Source organism: Zingiber officinale, chromosome 10A, assembly GCF_018446385.1.
Source record: "Zingiber officinale cultivar Zhangliang chromosome 10A, Zo_v1.1, whole genome shotgun sequence".
Classification (NCBI taxonomy): Eukaryota; Viridiplantae; Streptophyta; class Magnoliopsida; order Zingiberales; family Zingiberaceae; genus Zingiber; species Zingiber officinale.
The window spans coordinates 51,302,138-51,308,144 of NC_056004.1; the positions used below are offsets into that span (position 1 = coordinate 51,302,138).

Sequence of the window (6,007 nt, forward strand, 5' to 3'; positions counted from 1 at the left end):
AACTGGCAACCCCTTATGTCGTCGACCGACGACCCTCGGCCGTGACGTTACTCACAAAGTCTTCCCACCCCTGGCCAATGGATTTTTGTCTTCCCCAGGATTCAAACTCTAGACATTTAGGCTGACACTCACTTGGCTACCAAGATTCATAAACTCTAGTACTTAGCCTGAGCAGTTTTAAAGCGCTGAGAATATTAGGAAAAGATTAAAAGGGAGGTCAAAGCGAAATTTGGTGAAATCTCTTCGATGCTTAAGTAAGGTACCGATGAATAGTCAGAAAAAAAAGGAAAAAAAAAAAGAAGATGGATAGGCAAGCATAAAAAGTATATTGCGCATGCCCCCTTCACCTGTGAGAGTGGACACCCTTGTATACAACTTGGCCAGAGTGGGAAAAGGTTTAACCGGGCATTATGCACATATCCCATGCTCATCCCCAATGTCCCGGATCGTGCCTACACCATCTCTGGCACGTCCAGCCTCGTCCTCTCATGTCTTGAGGATATGACTATGCCATTAATTTTTTGAGGTAGAATTATTTTCTTGGGCATAGATTCCAATTGCAGGGCTAATAGTCACATAATACCCTTCTTTTTGGAGGCCTGCTATGTACTTGATTTATCTATTTATATTTTACTATGTAGCCGGAGACAGTGACGAATTTAGAAATTCAAGCATGGGTGGGTGATTGTGATTCGAGCGCGACGAATTTTTTTTGAACAGTTAATAAATTCTATGTAATTAAAAAAATATTTTTAAAATAACTTGACATATAAAAAAAAAGGTACAATATTATGGAAAAACTCATACAATAATATTAAAGTAGTCTACTAACGAATACATGACAATTGCATTCTTCAAGACTCCATGTTCTGAAAACGCTGTAAAATTGGCTCATTGTCGACAGTATTAAAAACATCTTTTTTGATATAGACTACCAAACTGTCCACTACAAGAAAAATCCTCATAGACATCAGTGGAACAACAACGGTTTTAAGCAAAAATCGATGTCTTTGAGTATTTTACACCGGTTTTTCCAAAAATCGATGTCTATAAGCGTAGATTTTCACTTATAGACATCGGTTTTTTAGGCGATGTCTATGAGCGCCTTTTTTTCATTAATAGACACCGATTTTAACAGCGGTTTTTAAAACCCGGTGTTAATGAATTAAAATAAAATATTTTAATTTTCCCATAGCCAAAATTTGCAACACTGTGAAGTTCCCTCCAAACCTAAACCTATATCGCGTCCCTTCCTCCGAACATCTCTCTCAGCCTAAACCTAAACCTAAACCTCTGACCATCTCTCTCAACCTCATCTTCCTCTTCCCCTTCCTAGATCGACGCCCCTTCCTCTCCCGATTAGGATCAAGACACGATGCCCTTGCTTCACCGTCCAACCACACTGCATCTCCTCCAACTCCTCCCTTTGGGTGAGAAGAGGAGGCCTTCTTCACATTTCGGTAGTTTTTCCTTCATCCATCTCTGGTCCAGCATTCACTGCCACCGCTAGAGTCCTTCTTCACATTCCGGTAATTTTTCCTTTATCCATTGTCGCTAATTTCATCTTTTTGTTCCCTAATCAAATTCAAAAGGCTTCAAGCACACAAAATGAGGAAGAAGATGGAGCACGACCGACAAACGTCCTCATTACACTTCGCACTTGACCAAGCGGAGGATAAAGCTACCGCCATGGCAGCTTTCGCTTCTCATCCTCATCTCGCCTGTAACTTCGCTAACCAAGGCCACGGTTACGGAGGAGGAGGAGAAGAGTCCGCGTTGTAAAACCTCGGCCACGTTGCTCGCAGTCTCGCTTGTTTTTTTTGTTGGTCCAGTCGGCGATAAAAGTTTCACCTTCCCCCAATCGGACGCTTTCTCAGTTGCTTCTATCTCTTTTCCCCCAATCAAAAGGGAAAAAATGGTTCTTTTTCGTTGTGGTTGCGAGAGGTTGATTTGATGTGAAACCCTAGTCACTTCCATGCTGTTAGGTCGATTTGTGTGAGCGGAGGTATCAGATCCGAGCTCGATATAGGAAACTGCTGCCTTTCGCCGGAGGCCGTCGCCCGGGAGGACATCAAGCCCTTCCCTCGTCCCCATCATGACCACGGCACCCGCCCACTAGCCAACAAGAACCACCTCCGCCAGAACAGCGGCGGGCACTCCAAGTGAATGGTGGCGGTTCTTAGTGGAGACGCCAAGGCGGTGAGCGGGATCGAGGAGAAGTACGCGCTGGATCGCGAGCTCTGTCGCAGGGAGTTTGGAGTCACCTACCTCTGCCTGGACCACTTCACCGGGGAATTGCTCGCCTGCAAGTCGATCTCGAAGAGGAAGCTGCGGACGACGGTTGACGTGGAGGACGTGCGGCGGGAGGTCGCGATAATGCGGCACCTGCCGAGGAACTCCAACATCGTGAACCTGCGGGAGGCGTGCGAGGACGACGGAGTCGTGCATTTGGTCATGGAGCTGTGCGAGGGCGGGGAGCTCTTTGACCGCATTGTGGCGAGGGGCCACTACACAGAGTGCGCGGCAGCTGTGGTCATGAAGACCATTGTTGAGGATGTCTTCATGATCCGTGAGTTCCTTCCTCAGTTCCTTGTGTTGGAATTGGCAGCAACTTGGGCGGAGAAGGGAGGATGTCTTCTCCTGCTCCTCCCTTCTGAGATGGACTGCGAAGCCCTACATAATGGACATTGATGAAGCCGGAAGAGGTGCCATTTTGGGTACACTTATTTTCTCCTTCATCCCCCATTTCCTCCCTTCTTTCCCACTATGATCACTTGATTTCGCTGCGTATTTCATTGACAAAGAACGATCATCATCTATCGGTTTAGGTCCCATGGTGTATGGCTGCTTGTACTACGCGAAGTCCTACCAGAAGACCCTCGCCACTTTGAACTTCGCAGGTCCAAATCGTCCTCATCTTCTTCTGCTTGTTGATTTTTTCCCCCTTTGATGAAGTGTCTTCTTTCTAATTAGAAAAGCTTGGACCAATTGAAGTTTTTGTGTAGGTACGGATGTGGGCACATTGATTTAATCCTGTGATTAGGTTTAGAATAGATAATTAACATAACATTTCTTCCACTGATACTGTCTTTATCTGATTATTTTGTGTTGCTAACAATGTGGTGTAGCCGTGGAACTATCTATGCTAGTGTTGTCTTCTAAAATAGTTCGTGTATTGCCGTTAATGTTGTTCTAAGGAAAGAATTTATCTCACAATTCATTGTTTACTTAACATTTTGTTCCTTGCATTTCGCTAAGTTAGTTTGCTAAAACAAAAGAACACTTCGTAAGAATGTTTTCCTTATTTTCTCCTCCTTGGTAATATTTTAAGAACTATTGGCAATGCACTTATTGAGATTGTTTTCATGTCTACTTTGAATATTTTGATCTCTGAGTGTCTGGAATGAGAAGATTAAGTTCATAATGTTATGAATGGAGTGAACTATTGGCAATGGCACTGCTTGAACAAGAAGCAATTTTTGTTCAGTGGAGTTGAGGGAGAGTTTTATTTTTACTGTATTCATCTATTTATTTTAGTCTTAAAGTTCTCCTGGTTAATGAAGTTAGAATGATTAGTTACCATATGAATGCATATTAATGATCTTCATTTTTGTTGAGTCTCATTAATGATCACTTCCATTCAATAACATAACTTGGAGTTTAGTTTTGCTATAAGGGCGTGCTCTACTTATTTTTTTTCTCTTTTTACCCCAATTCAAGGTGAAAAATTTTCTGAGATAGTTGGAAGCCCTTATTACGTGGCTCCAGAAGTTTTAAAACGGAATTATGGACCAGAAATTGATATATGGAGTGCTGGAGTTATACTCTATATCTTACTGTGTGGAGTTCCACCATTTTGGGCTGGTAAGTTTTCTATCAATAAATCCATTTTGCACACTTCATTATTTGTTCTACCACTTTCTACAAATAAGTTACTTATTGTCTACTGTAAGCTTTCCATGAATAAATCTATTCTTTATTAGTTCTATCACTTTATGCTAATAAGATACTTATTGTCTATTAATTAATACTCTTTTTGTATTTCTTCAGATACATTTTCTATCTAACAAGCTATGATTTCTTAATTGCAGAAACTGAACAGGGAGTTGCTCAAGCAATTCTTAGGGGCGTAATAGATTTCAAATGGGAACCATGGCCTAGTATTTCTGACAGTGCTAAAAATTTAGTTCAGCTGATGTTGGAACCTGATCCCAAGCTTCAGTTAACTGCAAAGCAAGTGCTTGGTATGTTTACACTGTATGCTATTTGTTAATATAACTTCAATGGAAGTGTCCCTAACATTTGATAATTTGAGAATTGAGATCATTTTCATTATCTGGGATGGTATCCATATTTCTTTAGCTTGTCATCCTATTCTTGGGTTTTATACTTGGTGTTGTTTTCTTTCTTATGTCGAACTGATGCTTATACATTTTTTCCCCATACAGAGCATCATTGGCTTCAGAATGCAAAGAAAGCCTCAAATGTACCTCTTGGTGATGTTGTCAAGTCAAGACTTAAACAATTTTCACGATGAACAGATTCAAAAGGAGAGCTTTAAGGGTTTGTCTCACTGCAATTAGTAGTTAAATGGGATGTTTTTGATTACAGAGTATAACTTGGTTTGGTTGATTATTCATTAGGTTATTGCTGATCACTTATCTACTGAAGAAGTGGAAGACATTAAAGAGATGTTCAAGATGATGGATGTTGACAATGATGGCATTGTATCCCATGATGAACTCAAAACTGGGCTCGCTAAATTTGGTTCACATCTGGTGGAATCTGAAGTGCAGATGCTTATTGAAGCAGTGAGTATATTAGTTAAGTAGACCAAATGATACTTTTGTTTGACAGATTAGAACAGTGGATGTTTTAACTCAGAAAACTAGGCATTTGAAGGTGAAAAATGGTGAGATTAGGGAAATGAAAGGCGCAAGAAGAATGGAACAGTATAGCAAGTTGAACAGATTCTGATTCTCATAATTTAATGTAGCCTCAGCTTGATTTTTAACTCACCATGTTCTACCTTGATGTGTATAATATCTATTAGCTTTTGATGTAAAAAGAATATTTGTGTATTTTATGGATATTGTTGTAAGAAGAATATTTATGTAATTTGTGAATATTTGTATATTTTATGGATACTGTTGAAAGAAGAATATTTGTGTAATTTGTGAATATTTGTGTAGTTTCTTGGATACTGTCGATTTTTCACTGTTTCGGAAATCGAATTTGTGTCGTTAAACAATAATGATATTACATCGATTTTCCACCGCTGCAAAACCGGTGTCATTAACTAATATTACATCGGTCGTATACCGCTGTCAAAACTGGTGTTATTAACATATAATATTACATCGGTTTTACACCCGATGTCGTTAAGTGATACTACATCGATTATAACCCGATGTCTAAAATGACAGACCTTTTACATCGCCTTCATAGACATCGGTCGAAAATGTAATAGACTGCGGTGGAAAACCGATGTCTATGAGGGTTTTTGTTGTAGTGGTCATTCATCCATTCATCTCCAATCTTGTTTCGTAAATCTATTTTGACAATATTCATTGCGGAAAACACCCTTTCAACGGTTGCAGTAGCAACTGGAAGAAGTAACGCTAGCTCAATCATCCGATAAACCAAAGGAAACACAAGGTTCTTCATTATTTCAATCATTTTCTTTGCAAAAGCTCCCAAATCTGAAATGCCTTCAAACCGTTCATCTGATCTAACATCATCAATATATGTTTTAAGCTCTTGTTCAACTAACATACGCTCATTCCAAGAAAAATCATCCTCATAAAAATGAGTCAGACGCACTAACTTCTGTACATCAAATCTAGAGAATGAGTTCCTAGGATCAAGGCATGACATATAAATCAGCAAATCTGTAGTTGTTTCAGAGTAATATCGATAACCTGCAATATTAATATTCATCTCATGTAGAATAGTATCGATAACCTGCAATTTAAAAACCAAACAACAAAAGTAAAAATTAATAAAG

At 39.7% G+C, this 6,007-nt stretch overlaps 1 pseudogene; it reads left to right on the forward strand.

Annotated features, from left to right (window-relative positions):
* Positions 1–2,166: 2,166 nt before the first annotated feature.
* On the forward strand, positions 2,167–4,832 carry LOC122026659 (annotated as a pseudogene).
* Positions 4,833–6,007: the final 1,175 nt, after the last annotated feature.